Source organism: Megalobrama amblycephala, linkage group LG16 (genome assembly GCF_018812025.1).
Source record: "Megalobrama amblycephala isolate DHTTF-2021 linkage group LG16, ASM1881202v1, whole genome shotgun sequence".
NCBI classification, from domain to species: Eukaryota; Metazoa; Chordata; class Actinopteri; order Cypriniformes; family Xenocyprididae; genus Megalobrama; species Megalobrama amblycephala.
In genome coordinates, this window is record NC_063059.1 from 26,935,406 (window position 1) to 26,949,182 (window position 13,777).

General features: G+C 35.7%; 1 long non-coding RNA gene across 2 annotated transcripts; it reads right to left on the reverse strand.

Moving 5' to 3' along the window:
• Positions 1–884: 884 nt before the first annotated feature.
• LOC125249652 lies at positions 885–13,013 on the reverse strand. 2 transcript variants are annotated; one of them, XR_007180595.1, is made up of 3 exons: positions 12,982–13,013; positions 1,659–1,778; positions 885–1,414 (listed from the first exon to the last, which is right to left on the reverse strand). It is a non-coding gene; the product is annotated as an uncharacterized LOC125249652 (long non-coding RNA). The 2 variants fall into 2 exon arrangements; XR_007180594.1 differs by lacking the exon at positions 12,982–13,013 and having other exon boundaries at positions 1,659–2,067.
• Between the last annotated feature and the right edge of the window lie 764 nt (positions 13,014–13,777).

Consider the following 13,777-nt stretch of genomic DNA (forward strand, 5'->3'; position numbering starts at 1 on the left):
GGCGTTTACCACCGGCATTCGCTGTGTCGTGTTAGTGGATTCATTATGTCGGACTCACCGCAGGTAACTCATAATCTGCAGTTGTTACTCCTGTCTCCTGACAAAAACATTGCATGCGGCGCCTGTGGAGTGTGGAAAGTTACTGGAGCGCAGCCGCGCGTCTCTCACAAGGAACGTCATGGCAGTGATTGACAAGCCAGAGGGCCAATCCGCGCCCGTCTCTCACAAGGAACGTCACGGCAGTGATTGACAAGCCAGAGGGCCAATCGTTTACGCGATGATCGCGTAAACGATTGGCTGATTTTTTAAGGCCCTACCTCGTGCACAGATGATGTATATTAATATTATTCCTTTCAGTGCACCTAATAAATAGTCTTTTATCAGTTAGTAAAGACAGTTTCAAGTAATATTGCAAAAATGTATAAAGCAAAACATCCTCTTTAGCACCTTTAAGCCTTGTCTGTGAAACCAGTGGCCTGTTGCACAAAGCCGGTTTCAGTTGCTACCCAGGTAAGTTCAAGATTAGTTTGAGCAAAATCTGGATTAAACCTGAGTTGACAGAGAAAGTTTATACCGAGCGTTGTGCAACAGTTGATCCTGATCTAAACCAGGTTGGATTTATCTGGATTTGTCAACTCCAAACCTACTCTGAAACTCAGAGTTTGTTCAACTAGCTTCATGCAACAGGCCACAGGAGTTAAGAGTTCTTGAGTGTAATTGAGTTTGTGTTCTTGTATAAACATTAAATCCACATGATAAAGAATGCAAAAGTCTCTAATATTGAATAGAAATTCATGACAACTGAGGAAAGCATAGAAAGATCTAATTTAGTGCATTTGTCAGTCCCATATGGAAAATAGCCTAGGCCAGAAAACAATAGGCTATTTTCATAAATTTTTCGTTTATTCCTGATTATTGCATATGTATTTTTTAATATAGGCATAATCATTTTACAGAGATTGCAGGGGAGGATTTTCATTTGTATTCAGGTACAAGAGTTTAGAGATTTATGATACTTGTGTAAAAAAGCATTAAAAAAAATTGAGGTCAATAGATTGCATATTTACATTCACTTTAGAAATTTCCATGACATTTAACATGTTATTAAACTTCCGTGTGTTTGAAAAATGATTTGTTTGGAAGTCACTTTAAAAGGGGCAAAAAGTGTTCACAGTCCTCCTATAGCCTAATAATGGTTTATAAGTTTATTCCATGTTGTGGGTCCAACACAGAGATCCATAAAGTTCCTTTTTTCTTGTTAGCAGTCATGAAATTCTGTTAGCAGTCAGGGAGAGGTGTTCTTCACTCCTGTTTCTTCTCAAGCAGCGCGCTGCGGCGCCCGGTGGAGTGTAAACAACAGCCGCGAGGACGATAATCACAGCTATGATTATCAAACTCAATCCCACCGTCAGACCTGTGAAGGCATTTACTCTTTTAATACTATAAGATAAGTTTGCAGAACCGTATAGAATCAATATAAGTTCTTAGAACGTTTATTCTAGTTAGAAGGCAAAGCACTGAAATGATAGGATGGGCGAGGAGTCACGAGAAAGACAGAAGAAGTGCCCTTCTAGAGCGTCTCTGATTATCTTATCTTTCTTTCTTTCTTTTAAAGCTTGACAAAAAAACAAACAAACACGAAGTCTGCTTTTCTTTACCTATATGTTGTTGTCCAATGCCATTCGCAAGTCGGTCCATGATCCTGCAGGAAATTTCACGATCCACTATGGATTCAGGGAAACTCTTGTCTTGAAGAAGACACGCAGTCAGAGTCCCTCCTGTTGGTCGTCACGTGATTGTTAAAGTCGACTGAGTCGATTCAAATCAAACAAATTAGATTGCAAGCGGTGTCATTTGTATTCATTTATTATGTGTTTATTTTTGTTACTTTTCTATATTGTAATTATTTTTGTAAACGTCATCAGCAGAAGTGCAGTTATTACGATAGATGGCAGCACTGTCATTCTGTTAATGAGTTGAATTGATTGTTCTGACATCCCAGGTGAAAAAAAAAGTACATTTCTATTAAAAAAAGTACATTCTCTATATACTTAAAGTGCTCTATTTTCGCGCACTAATTTTGTACTTAATATACTAAAATGTATTCTTTACTTAAGATAACCTTAAGAACATCTTAGTGTACTCAGCTGCATGTGCTATTTTGAGACAGCATGAAATATGAACTAAAATGTGCTTTTAATATACTATCTCTGTATTTAAAAAAAGTACATTTGAATCCATAGTGTACTACAAATGGTAGCTAAATATATTATTTAAATACAGAGATAGTATATTAAAAGCACATTTTAGTTCGTATTTCATGCTAGCGTATTTCAAAATAGCACAGTTGAGTACACTTAGATGTTCTTAAGATGATCTTAAGAAGTACTAAAGAAGAATTTTTTAGTATATTAAGTACAAAATTAGCGTGCGAAAATAGAGCACTTTAAGTACATTATTGAAATGTACTTTTTTTTCACCTAGGATTGAAAAACTCATCAAATCATCTCGAATTTATTGTCCTGTTTATTTTTAACCCATTTTTACTTTTACAGGCTGTGTGAAAATCTATCCTATATGGTCATCAACTATTAAATCTCTCCCTAAAATATCATCTAGCCTATAAAATCTTTTCTTAAGTTATCAGCTATAAGCCCTCCACTGGAACTCTTGCACATCATCTTGTGAAGGAAGGAGAGAATCCATTTCACATGTCAAAAATAAATAAATTATTAGGCAGCCACAGAGCATGCTTTCCAGAGGTGTCAAGTAACGAAGTACAAATACTTCGTTACCTTACTTAAGTAGAAATTTCGGGTATCTATACTTTACTGGAGTAATTATTTTTCAGACAACTTTTTACTTCTACTCCTTACATTTTCACGCAATTATCTGTACTTTCTACTCCTTAAATTTTAAAAATAGCCTCGTTACTCCTATTTCATTTCAGCTTGTTTTCATTCCGGCTTGAAAAAACAACTATCCAGATAAATCGCACCATCCGGATAGAGTGAATTTGATTGTGGTTGGATGAGAATAAACATAGGCTATACCATTCTGACACGCTATTGGTTTGTACGTGATCCATCACACCTGCACATGACACAAATCACGTCACACTCCAGCAAGGACGACAGTGTTGGGGGTCGTTACTCAAAAAAGATTATTTATTAAAAGTTATTATTTCTCTACTACTGGCTCATTTAGGCTATCAAACGGCTGTTTTCTCTTCGTCCTCTGCAAATTATGCTAGGTAAGTTAGTTCGGTAGAGAGACGTTTGAATAAATTAGCGTAGGGTGAATTGCCCTAATGTGGGACATTTTTTGCATTTCAGACTTCTGTGACATATTGCGATTTGTAGCCAAAACATTAAATTCACACACAATACCATTTTAAAAAACCCAGGATGTCTCCTAATCAAATCAAAAGAGAAAATGGAGATAACACATTCATAAAAGAAATTATAGACATATTAGTGCTCTTAGTGCAAGTCGTCTAAAAAAATCTGGTGCTTCCTAATGTGGGACACTGAAAATTCTATGATAAAAGGCCAAAATCTGATGATGATAATAAGAATAATGATGATAATAATGATAATAATAATGATAATAATGATAATAATAATAATCATAATAATAAAAGGTCTATGAAAAGGCCAAAGTCTATGATAAAAGGCCAAAATCATTTGATTCATGCAGAATAGTAAAAATCTTCTTAAGTTAGTAATTCTCTTCTTGGTTATGGATGGACTGATTGATAATTGAACATCATCAGAAAAATAATACAATATGATAGCTTTGATGCATTTATTGTAAAGACATTAGGCAACTATTTTCATAGGCTATATATAGAAAATAATTAAATGCACAGTCAGAATTCTTTACTGTTCTCTTCAACATATAGCCTAGGCTTATTTGAAGGCAAAATATAAAATCTTGCAACCTGCAAAAAATAAATTAAAAAAAGCCTTGAACAAACTTTAGGCTGGATGTAACATTAAGTCAAAATTCATAAAAGTGCTGTGAACTGCATAAATGTTTATTTGGCCTAATGTTTTCTATTTCACTAAACAACAAACACACACAATCATTCATTTAATACATAGCAACACTAAAACACTGTAAATAACCATTTTTGTCCCACAAACCATGCCCCACCACACATTTTTGACTGACTAAAGTACTGTCCCACATTAGGCAATAATACTGTCCCACTTTTTGAAACCACATTTCCTAAAGTGGGACAGTAGGAAATTTGATAAAAATATAAAATATATAGTTTACACATACAATGTTATAGTATTTTTTGATGGACATACATTTCATAAGCACATTAGGCCAAAAGATATCATGATTTTTTTTGTTTAAAATTAATTTATACTCCTTAATGTCAAGTTTGTCAAAACTCTATGTCATTGACCTTTGGGTGGCTTTCACACAAGGTCCTTCCTTTTTGATGATTGCTACAGTCTCATATATGACTGGACATTTGAGAAGCTATGTGATTTTGATCACATGGCACCACAGCTTCAGATAACCTATAGTTTCACTGACATTCATGTATTTATGCGGGACCTACAAACACTAAACCTTAGGTGTCCCACATTAGGCAGTGTCCCACTTTAGGGCAATTCACCCTATACACCGGTTTTTAATCTTTTTTTTTTTTTCTTTTTTTTTAGCGCGACCCTTTTTATTTATATGACCCATAGTCATATACAACCATGTAGCTAAACATGCCTAAACGAATGAATTTAAAACGAAACTGAAGGTAAACCTGCGTTGCTCTCATGGTGTTATACCTCTCTCTTTCGGTGAAGTGGAGCAGTGCTCTTGCTGAATGGCACGGATTGCACTACGAACTATTGTACATTTTATATGTTTGTTTTTTTTTAACTGTATTTTATTTTTTATAACGAACAAGCTGCGATGTCACGTTTCCAGTGCTTTGTTGTGTGCGCGTGAGGCGCGGGCGCGATCAAACAGCTGTCTTTGCCAGGGACTTGTCTCATCGTCATGGCAACGGTTCGTGGCCAGGTTAGATTACGTCAGGCCCTGCGTTCCATTCGGAAGGGCTCATCCCTGTGCCCTAATCCCTTCAAAGGGTTTACCCTCCGGAGGGAGAGCTTCGAAGGGATGAAGGGTGTAGGGGTCAAAAATACTCCTTTTTTAGAACGCACTTCTGCGTCATCTTAACGAGACAGTCAAGGGGGATAGATAGCGCAAGCTGCGCCCTTTGTTTAACGTTAGTTTAGGCCTATATATTTATTTATTTTTGGTTTATCGCACCATAATGTATATTGTGTCTATGTATTTGAAACATTTGAATGGACTGATAAAGCTGTAAAGTATTTTTTTGAAGTACAGTGTCGTTTTGACCATAATAATGTACTAAATCTAACTCGTATAAATATTACAGTAGTAGCCTATAGAAAAAACTATACATTCATTTATAGGTAAAATCGAACTCCGAGCCTCCTGTACCCATTCTGTGATGACAAACAACTTCCCTGTGCAAAGGATCATGGGGGCCCGAAGTGTCCATCAGTTGTACCCTTCGAAATCCTTCATTCCGAAGGGCCCTTTAAAGTGGCCAGTTTTGAACACTTCGGTTTGGAACGACCCTTCAATATGGCGGCCATGATTGTTGCCGTTTGTTGGATGCTCAGACGACCAAACAAATGCAGATTAAACATGTTCAGTCTGGTAAAAACAGACTCCAACCAACGCCAACAGGGTTATCACACCTATCCAACAAACTCCAACAGACGAGTTTGTTGGTGTTTGTCGGTGCGGTGTGAACTGAAACAGCTGAAATCTACCCGCATTTGGCGGGTTGGCGGGTGTTAATGTCAAGCCCTGATTGTTACTAAGCCTGCCCTGGGTACACCAAAACTACCCGCATTTTTCTTTCCGTTGCCCTCACAGATTCCTGCAGTTAAGCTTGGATGTACATTTACATTCCAATAAATGTTATTGATGACATTTTGAGGAGGTGGAGTGCACAATAGACCCCTGTAGCGCGGCCTAAGCTTTTGTCCTTAATGGCATTTTTTTCCTTACATTACTTTTACTTTTATACTTTAAGTAGTTTTGAAACCAGTACTTTTACACTTTTACTTGAGTAAAAAGCTTGAGTTGATACTTCAACTTCTACAGAAGTATTTTTAAACCCTAGTATCTATACTTCTACTTGAGTATTGAATGTGAATACTTTTGACACCAGTGATGCTTTCAATTTTTAACTTAATTTAAAGGGTTAATAAATAAAGGGTGAACATTTTTGGGGTGAAGGTTAAACCACTGGAGTCACATGGATTACTTTAATGATGTCTTTACTACCGTTTTGGGGCTTGAAAGTGGTAGTTGCATAGGCTGTCAGTGGAGGGACAGAAAGCTCTCAGATTTCATCAAAAAGATCTTCATTTGTGTTCCGAAGATGAATGAAAGTCTTACAGGTTTGGAATGACAGAATGAGTAAATAATGACAGAATTTTCATTTTTGGGTGAACTAACCCTTTAAACATGAGAAGGTAATTGGGTAAGACAGTATATTAGATGTATGTCTATCAAACTAACCTCTTGCATTCTCCATGAGATGGCGCCACCTCCTAGATGATGACGGTGCAACAGTTGTGAAACGCTTAGGGCCTGAATGACAAGTTATTGCAAACTATCTAAAGGTCTGTTTAAAAAAAAAAAAAAAAAATCCCCAAATTATAAAGGATTATAACTTTATCAGCATATTTTCCAATTTATCCAGATTGTACAGTCATATTTTAACTAATCCGAGACCATATTTTTAATTTGAGACCACCATTATCTCTCTCTCTCTCCCACCCTTTCATTTGTAGCCTACGTGTCTTTACTCTCAGCACCTCAGTCTATAAAGAAGGTGGATGGAAGTTAAAGTTGTAAGCCTTCTGAAAACAATTATACTAACAGTGTATTGAGAATTGAGGGGGGAAGGAGGAGATGGAAGTGTGTGTGTGTGTGTGTGTGTGTATTTGTTGAGATAAGGAGGCATTCTATGTGCACAAAATGAGTTCATTAGGCAGTGGGCTGCAATGAAGAAACCCAGTTGCTTTTGATAAAGGGGCTGCAACTGGGGAGGAATGAAAGGTTTCATTTCCTGTCTTCGCAAGGCAACATATCACCCAGATCAGTTAGTGGCAAGGCAAAGCAAGGCGGCTGGATGACAGACAGGAGAACAGAGGAAGAGGAGGAGAAAAATACCAGGATTCAAGGAGCTAATACAAAGAGAAAAAACAAACAAATCAGACTTCTATGCAGAAAATGCACAATCTGTTCACAAATAGGTTTCTATAAAAGGAAATACGGCAAATGTTTATAGGCCTATATAAAGATGAAACATTAAAGTCACCATGAAATCAAAATTGAAAATTCTTATTTTTGTGGAATATTGTGTTATGAATTATTCATCAGTGTACATTATTATTATTATTATTATTATTATTTTAATTCATGTGATTTTGTAATATTTAATTAAAATAACTCCCTCTTGCAGCAACATCTCTTCTCTGATGATATGTGTACTGGAGCGAGGGCGGGACAATTTTATTCTTAACCCTATTCCTACCCCTAAACCTAATCCTACCCATAATTTATCCCTAAAATCAGAGGGGAAAGATAGGATTGCAAAGATTGCAAGCCTAAACTTGACATAAATGGTAAACTTGTCCCTCAAATCTGATTGGTTGATTGGAATGTTGTTCCAGGATCAACAAAGATGTTGATCCAGGAACATGTCTTACTTGGCAAAATCGTGGTGACCTGAGAGGAACAGCCAACCACAACAATCCAATCAATTCCTGATGAACAAAATCAAGTCTCGCCCTACATTTTGTCTTGTTGAGAAGTTTCAGGCCGAACACAAAAAAATAACAAAGTCACAGCACATAAATGGATAGGAATGAATTACAATCATTAAACCACATGCAATGTTAAATGTATGCAGTTTTGAATTCGAAAACAGCTTCAGTATTAATTTTTCCACCCACTACATGCAATCGGTTTTTGCTAATTAAATCTACATGTTGCTCTGACATTCTCTGATTGTGTTTCTTGTTTGCTGTTTAGTGTTTATTCGTCACACATTTATAGCCTGTTTGGCACATGGTATAACTGCCTGTGATGTTTATGAGGTATGATGTGATCTCTCCATTAAATATTCCAAGGCAACTTCGGCTTTCATATTCTGCCAACATTTGTAAGGGTCACTAAAACACAAAATGCAACAAGTATAAAGTGGTTTAGAATGCAACTATTAAAACCAGCATTGTAAATGTAACACGTGTGTACTGCCTTTGGTTAAGACGTGGTTTTTCACTTTGTCTTGAGCAGAACATTTTTGAATGAATAGCTTAAACCTATATGCTTTCGCGTGCAGTGAAACCATATGTACCTGCAGAACTGGAAACCCATTTCTGCCTCAGAATGAAACAATTAATGTAATCGTTTAAAATTACCAGAATTTTTTTTTTATATGTATATATATAATATTTTAGCATGTTGTTTCTGTTAAATTCTCAGGTGAACGCGATTTCTATTTCTGTACTTTTTCTGTCTGTATATAGTAAATTTCAATATAAATGTATAGCCTATATATGAATAGTAAATTTACTGGTAGGGAAAAATTGTTGTTCCCTGCAGTTTCGGAGTGGCTAGCAAGCTAGCTTTGAAAGCATAAGAGCCCATGTGGCGCTCTCCAAAGCCACGCCTCCTCCAAAAAACATGAAAGTGCACAGCAGATTCTGCAAACTACAAAGCGTCACGACCAAGGGGCAACCTCCCCCAGTTTCTCTTGAAGCCAATACGGAAGTGACAATTCATCAACTGGCCGCTAGGGACAGGCTCCAAAAGACAGCAGAATCTTATTGACCCCCATGTTAAAATGCCCAACGTTACAGCAGAAAAAATATGTTTACAGCCTGGTACAAATTGTGGTTTTGGTCTATATAGTTAATTTTGCCCTTCATGACAACTCTGAGGGGGGTGAATTTTTTAATAATTCATCCGTTTAAATTATATTAAGCCATAAAGTTCTGCATAATTAAGGGCGTGGCCACTTGAGTGACAGGTGGATTGCCGCTGCTGTCTGTGAGCAGTCACCTAAGCTAATTCCAGCTGCTGAATTTGGCATCTCTGCCCTTGTGCTTTTTTTCAGGATTATTTTATACAATTATCAAATAATATGGCTTGCTGTGCGGTTATATGGTCGAGATAGATGTGCGTCTGTGCACATATGCGGAAGATAAACAGAACACATGTTGTTGGATTGTGGCATTGGCTAAAAGTTTTGTTTGTGAGATTTACTACTATGACAATGGCTGGAAAATATGCCTCTCAAGACACCACAAACTCTGACAGCACTGCTTGGATATTATAACTAAAACTGCTGCACTATTTTGAAAAATTATACTTTGGACGCAGGCTCATTTGTTTGTGAGAGTCTAATAAACGCTGCTCAGGTTGCATAATTTCTTGAAGAACGATGATGGAGAGCAGATCATTTAGAAGAAATGTGATGCAAACAATGGATAATATATCAATATTTCATGGATTTAATGCTTTTGTGGACAAAAAGTGTTATTGTTTGTTTTTCAGTGGGCGCTCATGGACATTTTACCCAAGTGCGACGGATTGGATTCTATTTCATTACAAAGGTATGAAGTTCGGTTTTGATTTTGCGTTTTGTCATTGCACTATGGAAGGCCGTTTCAGCATAAAAACGTTCCAGCGTTACTCATCGTAATTATATTTTTACTAGTAACAATTAAAATAAAGAGCTCTATAATTTAATTTTTACTAGTAACAATTACAATTATAGAGCTCTATAATTCAATTTTTACTAGTAACAATTATGATTGTAGAGCTCTCTAATTGAATTATAGAGCTCTGCAATTATATTCTTACTAGTAACAACTGAATTGTAGAGCTCTATAATTCAGTTTTTACTAGTAACAATTCCAATTAGAGAGCTCTACAATTCATTTATTACTAGTAAGAATTCAATTGCAGAGCTCTGTAATTCAATTGTTACTAGTAATAATCCAATTGCAGAGCTCTACAATTCCACTAGAGAGCTCTCTAATCCAATTGTTACTAGTAAAAACTGAATTAGAGAGCTCTCTAATTGTAATTGTTACTAGTAAAAACTGAATTAGAGAGCTCTTTAATTCAGTTCTTACTAGTAACAATTCTAATTACAGAGCTCTATAATTGTATTATTACTAGTAAAAACTCCTATTCATGAGATGCAAAACAGATTGCAGATTTCCCGCCTACAAAAGTGAGTTTCAAAATAAAAGCCCTGTAGCGTGGTTCTAAAGTATCCTGCAATATTTTACAGACTTAGGTAACATATTAATCATGTTCACATTAAAGCAAAATTAAGATGATGCCTGAGATGAAAGCCTATATTTAGTCGTTATATTCATTCACCTTTGTATATTGGTAAAGCTAAGAGCCAAGAACACTCCATGTCACTGGACATAATATAGGGTGAAATGCCCTAAGCCACCCAAAGTGTTTTGACAAACTTGATATTAAGGAGTATAAATTCATTTTAAATATTTACAGTGTTTAGTATTGTTATGCAATAATAGAATGATTATCGCGGATATCTAATACAAAATAAACACCTCTAGTTGATTATCAATTTGTGTTAATAATAGGCGATTTGGCGCTGGGATGTGTTGTTTTTGAAATTATGTTGTTGAGTGCTCGTTGTCACTGTTATCAGAGGCGCGTGCAACAGGGTTCACAGCGCTCGTGCACACGGATCAGCACTTCATTCTATCGCTGTTGCGGAGACTCTCTATTCGATACGTTGAAATCACAAAAAAACAAAATACATATAAACGTGTCCCTGCTCTTGATATACAATCACTGATGAAAATCTTTGGTTTTAATGAGAAAAAAAAACTACACATGGTTGGATTAGAACCGAGAACCTCTTGCATCCTAAACGGAGAAACTGCCACTAATCCATCAGGACATTCAAGTATCAAAGGCGGATCGTCGTATTTATAAACTAATGTACATACTCTCGAGACTAACGACATTGTATTATAGCAGATGTAGGAAAACTATCATATTTGAACACATTTATAATTTTAATATCATATTATTATTATTATTGTAATAATAATACAACATACCCCCCCCCCCATACACATTCTTGTCCCACCCACATTGTAAAACAAAGTTACGCCACCCCAGTTGAATATGCATAAGGCACGATTAGCATAATGATATGTCGCCGAATACAGAGCTCTGTAATGCAATTGTTACTAATAAGAATTGCTATTGTAGAGCTCTGTAATTCAATTTGTACTAGTAAGATTGCAATTACAGAGCTCTCTAATTCTAATTGTTACTAGTAAGAACTGAATTATGGAGCTCTGTAACTTAATTCTTACTGGTAACAATTCAATTAGAGAGCTCTGTAATTCAATTATAGAGCTCTATAATCAAATTGTTACTAGTAACAATTGAATTAGAGAGCTCTATAATTTAATTATTACTAGTAAGAATTGCAATTAGAGAGCTCTACAATTGAATTCCTACTAGTAACAATTTGATTATAGAGCTCTATAATTGAATTACAGAGCTCTCTAATTGAATTGTTACTAGTAACAATTATGATTAGAGAGCTCTGTAATTCAATTGTTACTAGTAACAATTACGATTAGAGAGCTCTCTAATTCAATTGTTACTAGTAACAATTGAATTAGAGAGCTCTGTAATTCAATTATAGAGCTCTGCAATTACACATATCTTTAATGTGTATTTTTACTAGTAATAAATCAATTGAAGAGCTCTGTAATTCAATTGTTACTAGTAAGAATTCAATTAGAGAGCTCTATAATTGTAATTGTTACTAGTAAGAATTCAATTAGAGAGCTCTATAATTGTAATTGTTACTAGTAAGAATTCAATTAGAGAGCTCTATAATTGTAATTGTTACTAGTAACAATTGAATTACAGAGCTCTATAATTGTAATTGTTACTAGTAAAAATTGAATTAGAGAGCTCTATAATTGTAATTGTTACTAGTAAGAATTCAATTAGAGAGCTCTATAATCCCAGTTGTTACTAGTAACAATTGAATTACAGAGCTCTATAATTAAAAATGCATGGAAGTCAATGGAGACATATGACTAGTAATAAATGAATTGTAGAGCTCTCTAATTGGAATTGTTACTAGTAACAATTGAATTAGAGAGCTCTATAATCATAATTGTTACTAGTAAAAATTGAATTATAGAGCTCTGTAATTGTAATTGTTACTAGTAAAAATTTAATTGTAGAGCTCTATAATTGTTATTGTTACTAGTAAAAACCGAATTAGAGAGCTCTACAATTATAATTGTTACTAGTAAAAATTGAATTATAGAGCTCTGTAATTGTAATTGTTACTAGTACAAATTAAATTATAGAGCTCTTTAATTTAATTGTTACTAGTAAAAATATAATTACGACGAGTAACGCTGGAACGTTTTTATGCTGAAACGGCCTTCCATATTGCACACCCAAATTACAATATAACTATTGCTGGAGCTTCTATCGTAAAAAAGACACCGTAGATTGTCAGTAAACCTTTAGAACTTTCAAATGATATAACTTGTTATCTTTATTAATATTTTAGATAGTGTCTAAGATAGATAGATAGCCTCTTTAGCCTGCTAACATGATCATGGTTTTAGCAACCAAGCACCTCAGTTCCAACCACGTCCCGCCTCTTTGCCCATTTTCAGTTATCCGAGAGTGACGCGCTGCCAAGATGGCAACGACCGCTTTTTAGCTTCAAAAATGCTCTTCAGAAACCTATAGGTGACGACACTATACGTCCACTATACGTTTTTACAGTCTATGGCCACGACACGAGAGACGCCGTTAAATTACCTCATGTCTAAAACACATAATATACAATAATAATAAACGTAAACAACTTACAGAGCTCTAGCTGTACCAACTGACTACTGCAGATTCATTTCGGCGATGACAGTGTTGACATAGAAACACATAGTCCGCTAAATCGAGTCTGAGGACGTGAACAGCTCTGGGTAGAATGTCACAGGTTGTCCTCTTGTAATTACGGTTACAACATAATGTGAACGCAACATAAGCTTGTTTTTGGTTCGGGAGGAACTGTAAAAGGTGGCAGCTGTTTGATTTACAAATCTGCATAGCCTATGAATGTGCTGATGACATGTGATGTCCGAATGCAATGATTGAACAAACTTTTTTTGGTCCTGAGACTTCCACAGAAGATACATGTTTTAATATTTAGACCACTATTATTGATTGCTATCTGGATGCGAAGAGAGTTTCAACCAGTATAACAAAAAGTGTTTATAAAACAAATTGCCTACCCTACCAAGTGACATGATTAAGCGTAGTCAGTAAGATGATCAGTTTACAACTGAGAAAAGGAAACTTTATTGAGCTAATATCAGTGTGAAAGGTCAAAATGATAGGCTTACAAAATCACAGAACAAAAACATTAAAGCAAAAATATGAGCACAGTGGGCGTGTGAGAGCAGACGGACAGATAAAGAGATGGTGTGATCGTTGCAGGGGAGAGAGGGAGATGTGACAGGGTGTTTAATATAGATCCTCCAGTCTGATAAAACTGACAGGAGGTTCCCATTCCCAGAAGGGACTCATAGGAAATTGCCAGAATGAAAAACAGAGAGAGAGGAGAGAGAGAATAGTTACGTGACTGACACCCCTCATTACTCTGTATTTC